Consider the following 16,847-nt stretch of genomic DNA (forward strand, 5'->3'; position numbering starts at 1 on the left):
CACCTACTTATATTCTCACCAACTGTGCAGGAGGGCTCCTTTTTCTCCACACCCTCTCTAATGCTTGTTATTTCTTATCTTTTTGATAATTGCATTCTAACAGATGTGAGGTGATGTGGTGGTTTTGACGTGCATTTTTGTAACAACTAGTGATGGTGGACATCTTTTCATTTGCCTGCTGGCCATCTGCATGTCTTCCTCAGAAAACTGTTTATTCAGATCCTCTGCCTATGTTTTAATTGGCTAGTTTGCCTTTTTAATGGTTTAAGCTCTATGAGTTCTTTACATATTTTGGTTATTAACCCCTTATCAGATATATGATTTACAAACATCTTCTTTCACTCAGGGGGTTGTCTTTTCATTTTGATGATGGTTTTCTTCATTGCACAGAGCTTTTTAGTTTAATGTATTTACATTTGTTTATTTTTTGCTTTTGTTTCCTTTGCTTTTGGTGTTACATTCACAAATATATCTCTAAGAGCAATGTCAAGGAATTTGTTACCTATGTTTTCTTCTAGGAATGTTATGGTTTCAAGTCTTAAATTCAAGTCTCCATTTTGGGTTAATTTTTGTGTATGGTGTAGTTGTCCAGTTTCATTCTTTTGCATGTGGCTGTGTAGTTTTCCCAACACAACTTATTGATGAGACCTCCTTTCTGACAAAGGAGAAATTGATTGCCCATATATGTGTGGGTTTATTTCTCTATTCTATTCTACTGATCTGTATGTCTGTTTTTGTGCTAGTACCATACTGTTTTGATAACTATAGCTTTATAGCATAGTTTGAAATCAGGGAGCATAATACCTCCAGTTTTTTTTTTTTTTTCCTCCAGATTGCTTTGACAATTCAAGATCTTTTGCGGTTTCATACAAAGTTTAGAACTATTTGTCCTAGTTCTATGAAAAATGTCATTGGAATTTTACTAGGGATTGTATTGAATCTCTAAATTGCTTTGGGTATTATGGACATTTTAATAATATTGATTGTTCCAAACCACGATCATAGACTATCTCTCTGTTAATTTGCATCTTCTTCGATTTCTTTCATCAATGTCTTACATTTCTTTTTCAATTAAAAAAATTATTTATTTATTAGAGAGAGAGAAAGAGCACAAGCTGAGGGGAGGGGCAGAGGCAGAGAGATAAGTAAGCTCCTCACTAAACAGGGAGACCAACACAGTGCTTAATCCTAGGACCTCGGGACCATAACCTGAGCAGAATGCAGATGCTTAACCAACTAAGACACTTAGGTACCATTGAATGTCTTATAGATTTAAGTCTTTCACCTCCTTGGTTAAATTTATTTCTATATCTTTTATTCTTTTTTGATGCAATTGTAAACTGCTTTACAAATAACCAACTTATAGTTAGTTATTAGTATATAGAAATACCACATAATTGTGTATATTGATGTTGTATTCTGCAAGTTTACTGAATTCATCAATTATAACAGTCTTTTGGTGGAGACTATAGGATTTTCTATAGTAGTATCATGTCATCTGCAAATATTCACAGCTTTACCTCTTCTGATTTGGATGCCTTTTATTTCTTTTCCTTATTTTATTTCTGTCACTAGAACTTCCAGAACCATGTTGAATAGAAGTGGTAAGAATGGAAATTCTTGCCTTATTTCTTTTTTTTTAATTATTTTTTTATTGGAGTTCAATTTGCCAACATATAGCATATCACCCAGTGATCATCCCATCAAGTGTCACCCAGTCACCCCAACCCCCCGCCCACCTCCCCTTCCACTACCCCTTGTTTGTTTTCCAGAGTTAGGTGTCTCTCATGTTCTGTCACCCTCTCTGATATTTCCCCATTCATTTTCTCTCCTTTCCCCTTTATTCCATTTCACTATTTTTTTATTCCTCAAATGAATGAGACCATATAATGTTTGTCTTTCTCTGATTGATTTAATTCACTCAGCATAATACCCTCCAGTTCCATCCACGTTGAAGCAAATGGTAGGTATGTGTCATTTCTAATGGCTGAGTAATATTCCATTGTATACATAAACCACATCTTCTTTATCCATTCATCTTTCGATGGACACTGAAGCTCCTTCTAGTTTGGCTATCGTGGACATTGCTGCTAGAAACATCGGGGTGCAGGTGTCCCAGCATTTCACTGCATCTGTATCTTTGGGGTAAATCCCCAGCAGTGCAATTGCTAGGTCATAGGGCAGCTCTATTTTTAACTCTTTGAGGAACCTCCACACAGTTTTCCAGAGTGGCTGCACCAGTTCACATTCCCATCAACAGTGCAAGAGGGTTCCCCTTTCTCCACATCCTCTCCAACATTTGTTGTTTCCTGCCTTGTTAATTTTCCCCATTCTCACTGGGGTGAGGTGGGATCTCATTGTGGTTTGGATTTGTATTTCCCTGATGGTAAGTGATGCAGAGCATTTTCTCATGTGCTTGTTGGCCATGTGTAGGTCTTCTTTGGTGAAATTTCTGTTCATGTCTTTTGCCTATTTCATGATTGGATTGTTTGTTTCTTGGGTGTTGAGTTTAATAAGTTATTTATAGATCTTGGAAACTAGCGCTTTATGTGATACATCATTTGCAAATATCTTCTCCCATTCTGTAGGTTGTCTTTTAGTTTTTGACTGTTTTTTTGTTGTGCGGAAGATTTCTATCTTGATTAAGTCCCAAATGTTCATTTATGCTTTGATTTCTCTTGCCTTCATGGATGTATCTTGCTAGAAGTTGCTATGGCCAAGTTCAAAAAGGGTGTTGCCTGTGTTCTCCTCTAGGATTTTGATGGATTCTTGTCTCACATTTAGATGTTTCTAATCATAGAGGAAAAGCTTTCAATTTTTCACTAAATATGGTGTTAGCCGTGGAGCCTTTATTATGTTGAAGTAATTCCCTTTATACTCACATTGTTGAGAGTTTATATCATAAATGGATGTTGAAGCACTGCATCAAATACATTTTTCTGCATCTTTTTGGAATATTCCTATAATTTTTACCTTTCATTTTGTTAATATAGGGTATCACATTGATTGGTCTATGGATGTTGAATCATCCTTGCATCTCTTGAATAAATCCCACTTAATCATGGTTTATGATCCTTTTAATGTATTACTGAATTTGAATTGCCAATATTTTGTTGAGAGTTTTGTATCTATATTCATCAGGATATTAGCCTGATTGTCTTTTTTTCTTTTTTTTTTTTTTTTTTTTTGATGTCCTTGTCTGGTTTTGGTATCAGCATAATGCCTGCCTTGTAAAATGAGTTTGGAAGCATTCCATCCTCTTCAATTTTTTGAAATATATATATTAAATCTTTGAATGTTTGGATGCTTGATAGAATTAACTGGTGAAGCCATCTGATCCTGGACTTTTGTTTGTTGGGAGGTTTTTGATTACTGAGTCAAACTCTTTACTAGAATTTGGTCTATTCAGATTTTCTGTTTCTTTATGATTTAGTCTTAGAAGATTATGTGTTTCTAGGAATTTTTTTCTGGGTTGCCTAATTTGTTAGAGTATAATTGTTCTAGTACTTTCTTATGACCTTTGTATTTCTGTCGTATTGGTTGTAACTTCTTTTTCATTTCTGATTTTATATATTTGAGCTTTCTCTCTCTTTCTCTTGGTGAGTCTAGTTTATCAATTTTGATTATCTTTTTTTGTTGTTATCTTTTCAAAGAATCAGCTCTTAAGTTTCATTGATGTTTTCTATTGCCTTTTAGTCTCCATTTCATTTCTTTCCAGTCTTATTGTTAGTTTCTTTTTTCTACTAACTTCAGACTTCGTTTGTTCTTTTTCTAGTTCCTTTGGCTGTAAAGTTACATTGTTTGAGATTTTTCTTGTTTCTTAAGATAGTCCTGTGTCTCCATGAACTTCCCTCTTAGAACTGCTTTTTTTCTGGATCTGATAGACTCTGGTTATATTTCTGTTTCCATTTGTTGCTGGGTATTTTTTTTTTTTTTTGCTTCTCCTTTTATTTCCTTGATGAGCCATTGATGGTTCAGTAGTATTTTTTAATCTCTACATTTTTGTGGAATTTACAGTTTTCTTCTTGTAATAATTTCTAATTTTATACCATTGTGGTCATAAAAAGGTGCATAAAAGGTCATAAAATGTTGGAAGTGTTTTCACTTGGTTGGAAGCATGGTTTCAAGCCTGAATTTGTTGAGATTTATTTTGTGACCTAGCATGTGATCTATCCATTTATTTTATAAATATATATTGGCTAGCTCCTATGTGATAGGAATTTTTTTGGGTGCTTGGGGACAAAGTGGTGAGATAAACCATGAAGGGTTTCATTCCAGTGATAAAGGAGAAAATCCATAGATAAGACAAATCAGTAAGATATACAGGATGTTAGATGCTGAGAATAAATAAGGAAGAGGATAGGAAGTGATGATGGAGGAAGGAGAGTTGGAGGGGACAGTGAAGTCATCTAGAGGAAGAACTTTCCAGGCAAAGCAACAAAAAATGCAGATAGATAACTATATGGCTTCAAGTGTCAGTTAATAGTTCTGGTCACATTATTGTAGTGGCCATGGCTGCGAAAAGATAAGCAACTGAGTGCTTAAGGTAGAAGACAGTGGCTCTCCATAGGAGAATGGGACTCTGGGAGTCTGGTAAAAGGAACATGAAAGAGAAAGATGTGACTCTGACAGGTCTGGATGAAGGTCCTGCCCTTGGCCACTGTGAGGGTGGTAGACAGTGGCAGCTTTGCCCAGGAGGTGATTGCTACAGTGTCCAGGCTTCCCAATAGATTGGTTGCAAAAAAGCATAAGGTGACCACTGCAGATGTATGGGTCACCACCCAGAACCCTTCTCCTGACCCCCATAATGCTCCCAGCCTGACTGTTAGGAAGGGACTACCTCTGGACCCGGAAGTCTGCCTCTACTAGGGTACAGAATCAGGAAACACCTGTTTCCATGCACCCCGGCTACACTGTCCAGGAATAGCTGTATTGTTATAAAGCAGATGTTTGGTTTCTGATGACTTGGGTGAGTTGGTATGCCTCAGTTGGCATTTGAAAAACTTATTTGGTTTTGAAATTGATAATTAGCATGTCTCTATTGGTTCTGAACTTAAGTATGAAACAGAGGGTCGTGACCTATAGGCCCTCCTCAAAATAACCCATGACAGCTATGGATTCTTTTCCAGCTTTTTTTGTGGCTAATGGCATGTGGTGTTGGTCTGGCTGGCTTCTGAAACAGGCCAGAGCAGAGCAGATGATGCTAGCCCAGCAGCTGTGACCTTTGTTTCCACCGGCTACGTGCACAGAGATAGAAACTAGCAGTAGTACATCCAGCTCTTCCAAGGCCAAGGCTCCTGGGACAATCTCCTGATGACCAGGCTCCACCCGTCTAGCAGCCACAGGAGTCTCTTCCACAGGCCTGCAGGGACAGCTGAGCCTTACCAACTTCTTGGAAGAAACTTTCTAAGGAAGTTCTCTAGGGAATGGATGATTTTTCCCATTCAAGGTGGATAGAAAAGCCCCCAGCAAGCTGATGGTGAACGAGTCATAAGTCACCAGTGGCATCCTTGCCTCATCCAACTTACCTGACATTATACTGTAACAACAGGGACAGAGTTTTATCAAAAGAAACCAAAATTTTGATATAAATGCCATTTTGGGGGAACTGATTAATATGTCAAAATATTCAGCTCCCAAGGTATGATAAAAATAAGTTCTGTCTAATTTTATGATTTAACATTCAAATGACTTATCTAAATTCCATTTCATAAAATCCAATTTAAACCTGTCCTCTTTAACCAGGGGTTTTGGATGGCTTCTTTGCTGAGCACTGAATTTGCATGGGCCAGAATTCATGGCAGGAAGCCATACATTTTGGAAGACTGGAGGCTCATGGATTAGCCTCATAATGGCACTTGCATCTGTATAGCACCTGTTGTTTTTATAACATCAAAGAAAAAAGGAGGCCAGGGACATGTTTGCTAAGCAGCCATAGCCGCTTCTGTGTGCTCGAAGGGAAGTGCACTTGCCACACCCAGGCAGAAGTTCTTGGTTAGGGACAATATTACTCATTTCCTCTGTCCCGTGATGGTGATCTTCAGTGTGAATTCATCCTCTCAGGTTTTTTTTTTTTTAATATTTTATTTATTTACTCATGAGAGACACACAGTGAGAGAGGCAGAGACATAGGCAGAGGGAGAAGCAGGCTTCCTGCAAGGAGCCCAATGTGAGACTCGATCCCTGATCGTGGAATCATGCCCTGGGCCAAAGGCAGACGCTCAACCATTGAGCCACCCAGGCACCCCATCCTCTCAGGTTTGATATTGCTTCTACTCAGTTCTTGGTGGAATGTATCCTAGCCTGGGCTCTCCAGAAAACAGAGCCTGAGATATACAGAGTATGTGTTCACTTTTTATTGTGAGTGCAGTCCTAAGGAAGTGAGGGAATTGGTTGGGGGGTGGATGATGCAGGAAAGTGGGGTAGTGAATAGGAGGGTATAACAACTAATTTCTGGATATGTCTGGCATGTTCAGAGAGGCCTTTAGAAGTCTCTGTGCCTCTGCATTGTTGACTGGAGGACAGGAGAGGAATATACCTGTACCTCCCATCATCTATGGGTCAAAGTCCCCATACTCAACTCTGACCCTCCTATGCCCTCCGTCATTCCTGTGGAGGCTGAGAAAATTAAGGCCATTCCACTTTAAGTTCAGCGTTAGCACAAGTACAGCCATCCCAGGCCCCAGTGAATAAGAGCTGAACTTTACCTTACTTCAGTTACAGGAAGAAAACAGCTTACAGCTTAACGTCCTAAAAAGCCCCATATTAGAATGAGAACAGAGCCCAAGCCAGTGGCAGAAAGCCCCATATCAGAATGAGAACAGAGCTCAATGCCCTTGAAAGCCCCATATCAGAATGTAAACAGAACTTGAGAAATTCCTCCACCCCTTCTGGAGGTCCCCTAGACCAGCCCTTCTCGGGTCCAAGTCCCTGCTCCATTGTGTGGGGTGTACTTGGACCCAAGCTCGAGCTTGTAAATCAACCCTCGTGTGTTTGCTCATCGGTGTCGGTTCCTTGGTGGTTTCTCGGATTCGCAATCTTGAGCACAACATTTCTAAATTTTCAAAGGGCGGTGTATGAATCAGTTGGCCTAATGCCTCATCAACAACCGGGAAATCTTGGGGTGAGTGTAGAGGGGCAAGGTGTGGGTGGAGGTGGAATGTGCCCTTTTGTGTTCTCAGGAAGGAAGGGACAGAAGCCACTGCTGCAGCCTGCAGCATGGACCCAGCTCTAGATCCAGGGGTTACACAGGTTGGGGCCAGTTCCTGAGACTGGGTCTGGAGGGGGTGATCTGGCTCAGTGTTGTTTTGGCACAAGGGTTTGTTAAGACAACGCTGAGCCTAGTTGGGATGTACTCCACCCACATGATGGAATAAACTACTAAAAACCAATCATTAATGGACATGGCAAACAATAGCATCATGCAGATCCAGTTACTAAGGTCCTAGTGTGAACCTGACCAATTTCTACAGATGGAGATACTGGAACTGTGAGTATGGGGCTGGTAAGAGAAGTATCTTCACTGTGGCCCTTTTGTTTTTATTTTTTTCCATTTCCCCCCAACTTATTAAGTAATAATTTAAAAATATATTTTATATATTTGAAGTATTCACTGTGGTCATTTTATGGCTCTGTTTCTGAGAAGTCCGTGGATTACAACACCTCATAGGATCTATTTCCACTCTGTTTGAGATGAGTGATGAGTTTTGGGAATGAGAACACACAACTTACACATGCACACACACTCTCACACTTTCTCACTTGTACTCACATACACTCTTATACACACTCACACAGGCGTGTTAGATCGCATTCCTTATCTAATTATCCAAAGAACAACATTTCATTGGAGGTAAGGCAGTTATGGGGTAGAGGGGCCAGTGCCACGTGTCTCCACATCACTTTTCTTGGATCTGGCATCCTCAGGGGGCACATAGCTGCAGGTGGTTCTCCAGTCCTGGTAAGGTCTTGGCAGATCTGGATGGCCCAACTCTTTTTTTCTTTCATAGATTTAAGCTTGACCTAATTTCAAAATTACACAAAAGTTTCAGGTTTAGGATAATGAACTCCTATAAAATCCTTTACTGGACCCTTGGGTCAGTGGTTGAGCATCTGACTTTGGCTCAGGTCGTGATCCTAGAGTCCTGGGATTGAGTCCTGCATTGGGCTCCCCACAGGGAGCCTGCTTCTCTTTCTGCCTATGTGTCTGCCTCTCTCTCTCTGTATCACTCATGAATAAATAAATAAAATCTTTAAAAAACCCACAAAAACCCTTTACCCACATTCACCAATTGTTGACACTGGCCAAATCATCATTTTTTGTGTGCATATCTAATGTTATTTTTTTCTGACTCACTTGAGAGAAAGTTGGAATTGTGCTCTTTACCTCTAATATTTTCATATATTTTCCCAAGAGCAAGAGCATACACATTCTTACAGTATGATTATAAAGATCATGAATTAAAATTTTTTATTGAAGTAAAATTAACATATAGTGTTTTATTAGTCTCAGGTGTACAATATAATGATTCAACAGTTCTATACATTATTCAATGCTCATCAAGATAAGTGCACCTTAATTCACCCCACTGGGTGTTGTGCACTAACATGGCCCAGGAAGAGGAGCTGCTGAGGATTGTCAGAAAGCTGGAGGAGACGGTGGCCATAAAGAACATGGAAGGGGCCCTTGACCTTCTGAAGAAACTGAACAGCTGTCAGATGCCCATCCAGCTACTCCAGACAACCAGCATTGGAGTTGCCATTAATGGGGTCTGCAAGAGCTGTTCAGACAAAAAGGTGATGTCCTTGGCCAAAGTCCTCATCAAAAACTGGAAGCAGCTCCTTAATTCACCTGGACTCCCCTCACTTCCCCCCTCCAAGGGAGAAAAAGGAGAGGAAGGAGATAAAACAAAGAAGGAAAAAGAGCTAACTATTCCAACTGGATGGAAGCCAGAGGTAGGCCTTTTCCACTAAGGAAAAAATAAGGGAAGAATCCAAAGACAGGAGAGACTCGATGGACTCCAGCTCTTTAGCCACTTTCTTCCAAAAAGGCCACTGATGGAAAGATCAAACAGCAGCAAATCAACAGCAGGGACTCCCAAAACACCCAAGGGGCTCTTGACCCCATCTTTACCCCCTCTTCTTCTCCTGGTGACCTACTATCTCACAGGGGACTCTGTGGGACAAGTATGTGGAGATATTCTTAGTAGCCTTGAAGGTGGATATGTTTACAAGGACTATAGAATCAACTTTGACAAGATGACTTCAGAAATCGAAGATCGTATTCACCAGGAGTTCAAGAGCATGGACATGAAGCACTGGAACTGGGTACATGCTGAATCAGCAATCTCAAGCACCTAGGGACCCCAGCCTGAGGAGGAATGTGTTCAGTGGAGCCATCTCAGCTGGACTCATTGCCAAAATGATGGCAGAGGGAATGGCCAGGGATGAACTGAGGGAATTGAGGAATGCCATAACTCAGGAGGCTATCTATGAGCTCCAGATGTCTAAGACTGGTGGCACCACCACTGACCTCTTCCAGTGCAGTAAATGCAAGAACTGTACCTAAAACCAGTTGCAGTCACACAGTGCTGATGAGCCTATGACTACCCTTGTCTTATGTAATGAATGTGGCAATCACTGGAATTTCTGCTGATAGAACCACTGGCCAGGATTTCAGTGAACAAAGTGAAGGAGAACAAAGAGAAATCACTAAGGCATTATAGATGGAGAAAAAATTAAAATTAAAATGAAGAAAAAAATTCTCTGTATATTACCCATCCTCCCACCTCCCATCCACTTCCCCTTTGGCAACCACCAATTTGTTCTCTGTATTTAAGAGTCTGTTTTATTATTCATCTCTTTTTTTCTGTTTTCTTTCTTTCTTAAATTCCACATATGAGGGAAATCATGTGCTATTTGTCTTTCTCTGATTGACTTATCTCACTTATTAGTACTATAGCCTGTAGATCCCTCCACATTATTGCAAATGGCAAGATCTCATTCTTTTTATGCTGAATAATATTCCATAATATTTATGTATGCCACATCTTCTTTACCCATTTGTCAGTGGACACACAGGTTTCTTCCATATCTTGGCTATTGCAACTGATGTTAGAGTAAACATAGAGGTGCATATATCTTTTCAAATTAATGTTTTTGTTTTCTTTGAGAAAATACCCAGTAGTATGGTAATCCTAATTTTAGTTTATAATTTTTTGAGGAACCTCCATATTGTTTTCCATAGTGGATGCACTAGGTTGCTTTCCTACCAAGTATAAGAGGTTTCCTCTTTCTCTACATCCTTGCCAACACTTCGTATTTTTTTGTCTTTTGATGATAGCCATTCTAGCAGGTGTGAAGTGATGTCTCATTGTAGTTTTCATTTGCATCTCCCTGATGATGAGTGATGCTGAGTATCTTTTCATGTGTCTGCTGACCATCCGTATGTCTTCTTTGGAAAAATGTCTATTCAGATACTCCATCCATTTTTTTCTTCTGTCCATTTTTAATTGTATTATTTGTTTTTTGGTGTTGAGTTGTATACGTTTTTAAAATAACTTTTGGATATTAACTTCTTATATTGAAAATATAATTTGCATATATCTTCTTTCATGCTTTTTCTTGTTTTGTTGATGGTTTCTTTCTCTGTGCAAAAGCTTTTTATTTTGGTGTAGTCTCCATAGTTTAATTTTGCCTTTGTTTCCCTTGCCTGAGGAGACATATCTAGAAAAATGTTTCTACTGCCAATGTCAAAGAAATTATTGCCTATGTTTTCTTGTAGGAATTTTATGGTTTCCTGTCTCACATTTAGATCTTTAATCTATTCTGAGTTTATTTTTGTGTCTGGTATAAGAAAATGGCCCAGTTTCATTCTTTTGTATAACTGTCCAGTTTTTTCAGCAATATTTGTTGAGGAGACTTTTTCCCTGTTGCATATTCTTGCCTCTTTTGCCATAGATTGATAGACTAATTGACCATATATGCATGGGTTTACTGACACAAAATAGACACATAGATCAAGGAAAAATAGAAAATTTAATACTATTATCTAGTAAATGTCAACATCTTAGACAATGGTCATTATTATTCTTTCTCCTCCATCTAGATCCAAGCATGAGGGAATATGTTGTGTTCATTTGTCATATTGCTGTCTCCTTTACTCTGGAGCAGTTTCTTAGTCTTTGTCTTTCATCACCATGACATTTTTGAGGAGGACAGGTCAGTTATTTGAACAATGTCCCATACATTTAGATCAGGGATGACAAAGACATGATTGAGAAACTGAAGAAGAAGCTGACTCCCATCACCTACCCACAGGGTCTGGCCATGGCTAAGGAGATTGGTGCTGTAAAATACCTGGAGTGCTCTGCTCTCACGCAGCAAGGCCTCAAGACAGTGTTTGATGAAGCTATTCGAGTGGTTCTCTGCCCCCCTCCCATCCAGAAGAGGAAGAGAAAATGCCTGCTGTTGTAAATGTTGGGTTCCCCTGCCCCATCCCCCTCAGAACCTTTGTACGCTTTGCTCAAAAATGGTGGAGCCTTCGCACTCAATGCCAAGGCTAGTTGGCATGATTAGTTTTTCCATAAAACCATTTTGAACCAATCAGTAATTTTTAGGTTTTGTTTAAAGTATAATATTTCAAACTTTCACATTAAAATTTAGCCCTAAAATGGAAAAAAATAAAAAGCAACTCAGCAAATCACAGAAGGACAGCCTGGGTGCAGTGCCCACCAGGAGACTCTATGCTATGTGGTTATGCATATAAGAGTCAGGAGTTGTTTACCAACTGCTCACCCTCACAGTTCTAGAACCACAGTCAACATCTGGAAGGTCGTATCCAGGGGGAGGGAGGCCTGGGGAGAAAGCATAGCCAGGACACAGGAACCCTGATGACTGTCTCTGCCTCTTGCCTTCCTGGCCCTGAACAAAGCCCATCCCCTCACATTCTACTCAACTCAGACTTCATCCCTCTTCTAAGCAATTCTGATACAGAATTTGCTCCAATCGCTGCCATGAAAATCTGTTCCCATGCAGCATCATGGCTGCTCACTTGGGTCTGGTTGCTGCCCTGGGTCAGTCCTGACAAACCAAGAATCTCTTTTCCACCACTGTTCCTGGTTTAGACTGTAAAATGCTGAACCTTCTTCAGTGACCTGTAGAGTTCTAGCTATTCCCACTCCCATTTACTGTTGTGTAAATTCAGACGTGTAGAGACAAAGCTACACTCCATGAACTCTATGAAATCAATTCCCTTTGGAAGGTTAATGACCTTTCCTGGTCATTTCAAAACCTCTCTCTTCTTCATTTGATGTACACTTTTGTCATATCACGTCCTCTTAATGCCAGGGACACAGGAAGATTAAGACCAGGGCACTGCTACCTCAGCAGGTTTCCTGTTTGACATCTTAATGCCTATTTGTGTTTCTGCCTTTCTTCCTCAAGTCTTGATTTTCTATATTCTAGCTCTGCTTTACTGACTATCTCATTGATACATCATTAGTTTTAAGTGACCTCATTCTTTTGGTAAGGTTGGTACATTTTATAATGTTTTTCACTCATTATGTGCATGGATTTCCTCAGTTCTCCAGTAGACAGATATTCTCACTCTTATTTTCTGGAGAGAAAACAGGTGGGAAAAGACAATATGAGCCCAGTTTTCACAGGGAAGGTTGAAGGGAGAACCAATATTATCCAAAAGTAGAGTTTTTTCCTCATGTAAGTTGTTATCAAGAATGAAGTTAAGAATCTAAGGAAGCAAATAGTAAATTACCTGTAAAGGTTTGATGGCTGGTGTGCTGACTGATCCCCTTTTTGCAGGCTTCCCACTTAGGTCACTGCATCTCAGGGAAACAGTTAGTGCTCCTATTTATTCTTCTGCAGGCCATGACCTTTCTGTCATGCTCACCACAGTATCCTGAGCGCATTACAGTCCAAGGCTGTCAAGTGATGGTACACAAATGTCTGTGATTAGCATTTGTGCTTAGTCACCTGAACTCTTGGCCAAAGATTCTCCATGACATAAACTTATCTATACTGGGGACACTGCCCAAGGCCAGGTGGAGTGGCTCTTTGGGGTCACATGCTTTTTTCTGAATCCATGCACTTCATCACTGTCTGCATTCTGTTGTGATGACCAAGAAGCATCATTTTCATGGTACTTCACACATCAGAGTTATGCAAAGGTTCCCACTTGGTGGTGTCTCCTTGTGGTTGGGTCCATTATTAGAGCCTCATTCAAACTTCCAGTGGTTTTAGAACAGGAAGGGATCTGGAAAATCATTTCATCCTGGTTGGAAAATATCTCTCTCAGGTTTTTTTGTGGTGGCCTGGAATGCTAGAGTGTTGTTTGGGTGGTTGCTGCAATGAGTGCTGTGATTGATTAGTGATGTCTGCCCTGAGCAGAAGGAGAGTGGGGGTGGAACCATGACTGTAATATAATTGGCAGTCCTAACCCGATTGCAAACCATAATAAAAATTAGGGAGTTCTCACCTGGAGAAATACCTTTTTTCCTTTCAGAAGTATTCAACAGACACCTATTGAATGCTAAAGAGATAGCATTGAATAAAGCAAAATCCCTCTTGTCATGATGCTTGCATTGTACTGGGGTACCCCGTGGTGGTCAACCTCAGGTCTATCCAGGGTTTGTTCCCATGTAGGTGTCTGGTCCACACTGCCCAGATATTCTGACCAAGACTGAGCTTGTCTTGGATATGTCCTACCATCTTCACTTTTGCAATAACCTCAGGTGTTCCTCAGACAGCCAGTGGGTCCACACTGTGAGAGGAAGTCTGAGGATTGAATGAGGCCACAGTTGTGGAGGCATTTTTTTTTAAATATTTTTTTTCTTTATTTATTTATGATAGTCACACAGAGAGAGAGAGAGAGAGAGAGAGAGAGGCAGAGACACAGGCAGAGGGAGAAGCAGGCTCCATGCACCGGGAGCCCGACATGGGATTCGATCCCGGGTCTCCAGGATCGCGCCCTGGGCCAAAGGCAGGCGCCAAACCACTGCGCCACCCAGGGATCCTTGAGGCATTTGAGTTCCAAGATAAAGGGCACTGATCTTGCCCCTTGGACCCTGACTAGCAGACACTCTCATGAGGGTACCTCATCCACTCGCAGCCCAGGGATTGCTAATTTATCACTCTATTTCCTCTTACCACACAGCCTGCCCCAGAACCCTTCCCAATAGTGCTCCAGGAAGCTGCTTCCAGTTGGCTGGTATTGGTGTGGTAATGTCATCATGTGCCTGCCCTACTGTCACTCAGGGGGAGCCCTTGTTGGTTTCTCTGCTGAGAAAAAAAAAAAATAGAGAAAGCATCCATGAGCCAAAAATAGAAATTGAAGCCATTAAGCAAATGTCCAATTATCCTTCTTGATGGTGCCTAAATGTGCTGTTTGCCTGTTTATCTGCTGCCTTTCTGAGCAGCAGGCTGCCTGGCTTTGGAGGTTGACTATATGAGGATGGCCAGTACAGAGTACAGGAGGGCTTTGTTTTGCTGTCATGAGTCTTTGGTTTTTAGTAAGTTACAATGAATAAAGGGCACTTGTTCCATGTACAGCCAAATTATCAGGTATCTTTCTTTTCAGGGAAAAAGTCCCAGGAAAGTCCCCATGCTTCATTGCATCCCAGCCCCTCCAGGCTGAATGTCACTGTGACATGATCTGGCAGCAGAGCTGGGTAGAATTCTACCTGAAATGCCCAGAAACTGCCCAGTGACGCATCCTCTTCCAGCTGTGATGGCTACTTCACTCCTTTAGACACAGCCATTAAATGGACATTTTGCAATTTGAGGACAGTGTCTCTCAGGAAGATTGTCAGCAGAAATAGGCAGCATTATCCTCACTACATTTGGGAGATGAAAGATGATGGGACAGCATAGGCAGGTGCAGGCAAGAGGGAACAGCCTTGCAGGGACTCAGGGAAATCAGTGAATTTCATTAAATGACAAAGGCACTCAGGTCCTGGCCTGTGGCTGGCCTTGCAGCATCCATCAGTGACTTGGGTTTCAGTGTCCTCATTGTTAGGGTCATCCATGCTGGCTATGCAATGTCCTCACAAGCTCAGGCCTGCCTTGGCCTTCATACCACCGTGGCCATTGCCAGTGACAACAGATAGTCACCTGGCAGCACTGGCCACCTTGAGGAATGTGGATATTCTGCTGTGCTCCTTATGCAAACACTGGCACATATCCTACAGGGGAGTTTTATGTCGTTTCAAGACAGTTCATAGGCCTGTCTGAAAGATGATATTTGGGTCTTAAAGTATTGGGTTAAAATTTCTGGGACAGCAGAAGGGAATATTTGATGTGCCGTACATTTTAAAAAGTCTGATCCGATTGCTGCTCTAGATGCATGATCCTTGTCAATTTTGTTGCTACAGACAATTGGTCAACTGAATAGCCAGTTCTTATGAGGCATGCATGGACCAGCCAGGGTCACATAACTGGCTAAGGTGACCTCATCTGGCTTCACCACGTGGCTCTCTGAGCAAAGTGTGTTACTCCTATTGCATAGATGGTGAGGCCAAGGCTCAGAGATATCAAGCTGTGATTCAAGTTCAAGCAGATGGAAGAGGACCACGTAGAATTGAAAGGTCTTTGGGGACACCAAGCTGGCTCAGTCAGTAGAGCACACAACTCTTGATTAAGCATTGTGAGTTCAAGTCCCACACTGAGTATGGTGGAGGCTACTTAAAAAAAGTTTGAAACAAGCTCAGGCTCCCATTCCTGACTCTTAGTCACAGCATTGTATAACTCCCCTTCCCTTGCAAGAGTTAACTGCCTACTAGCTTCTTTATCTCTGGCTTTTCCTTTTTTTTTTTTTTTTTATTCAGTTTTAGAGCAAACAGAGCTTTGTTTTGCTTTGCATTTGTAAATAATTTGATTGAAAAATAACCAGTGCATGCCAGAGCCAGCTGTATCAATTCCTGAGGCTTGAAAGTTAAATTTTCAGGAATCTTGGGACTGGTTCTTAACACAGCCATTATTAAAAATTAAATTATCTAAAACTTACAATTAAATTTTATATTAAAAACAATGGTAATAAACACTCAAAACTTGTCACTTCCTGTTTTTTTTCACTTCTTTTTTTTTTTTTACTACATTTCATAATATCTATGCTCTTAAGGGTATTTACATCTATTATATCTTTCTAATTGTGTTCATGGACATCCCATTGGGAACTTGAAAGTGGTCTTAGTTGGGAATACCACAGAATTTGGCAAATACTGAAGAGCAGAGCTTTTCTGCTCAGACAGCTAGTTGTTAAACATTTGCCAGCACACCATGGAGCATGACAAACATGAAGTGTGCAAAACTTGAGTGTTGTATCCCCATGTGATGACCAGCCAGCTCAAGGTATAGAATGTTTGCAGATCCCAGGAGAATCCCTCATGCCCCTTCCTGGCCTACTTCCCACAAGGCAGATCCTGCTCTGATGTTTCTCACCATTGTGTAGGTTTTCTGGCTTTGATCTTCATGTAAATAGCATAGTACAATAGATCTTTAGTGTACGACTTATTTTGCTCTACAAATATTGGTGAGATTCATCATGTTGCAGTGTGTACAGTGGCTTATTCCTTTTTAGTGATGGACAGTATTCCATTGCATAAATATCCCATAATGTGTTTGTCCAATCCCCTGTAGATGGACATTTGAGTTGGCTCCAGTTCATAGTGCTTACAACTACAACTTCTATGAAATTCTTGTGCATGACTTTTGGCAAGCAAAAGGCCCTCATTTCACATGGGCACACATTTAGGAGCAGGGTGGCCCAGGTTTTAGGGTGATGTACATTTATCTGCTACAACGTGAGCAGGCAGTTCTTGAATGTCTACTATATT

General features: G+C 40.7%; 1 protein-coding gene and 1 pseudogene across 2 annotated transcripts in view; both read left to right on the top strand.

The window, feature by feature from the left end:
* The window catches only part of LOC144294232 (uncharacterized), a 398,687-nt gene that overhangs the window by 141,242 nt on the left and 240,598 nt on the right, over nucleotides 1-16,847 (top strand). The window lies entirely within an intron of this gene.
* On the top strand, nucleotides 8,527-9,723 carry LOC144294404 (transcription elongation factor A protein 3 pseudogene; annotated as a pseudogene).

The sequence above is a fragment of the Canis aureus genome, chromosome 22 (genome assembly GCF_053574225.1).
Source record: "Canis aureus isolate CA01 chromosome 22, VMU_Caureus_v.1.0, whole genome shotgun sequence".
Classification (NCBI taxonomy): Eukaryota; Metazoa; Chordata; class Mammalia; order Carnivora; family Canidae; genus Canis; species Canis aureus.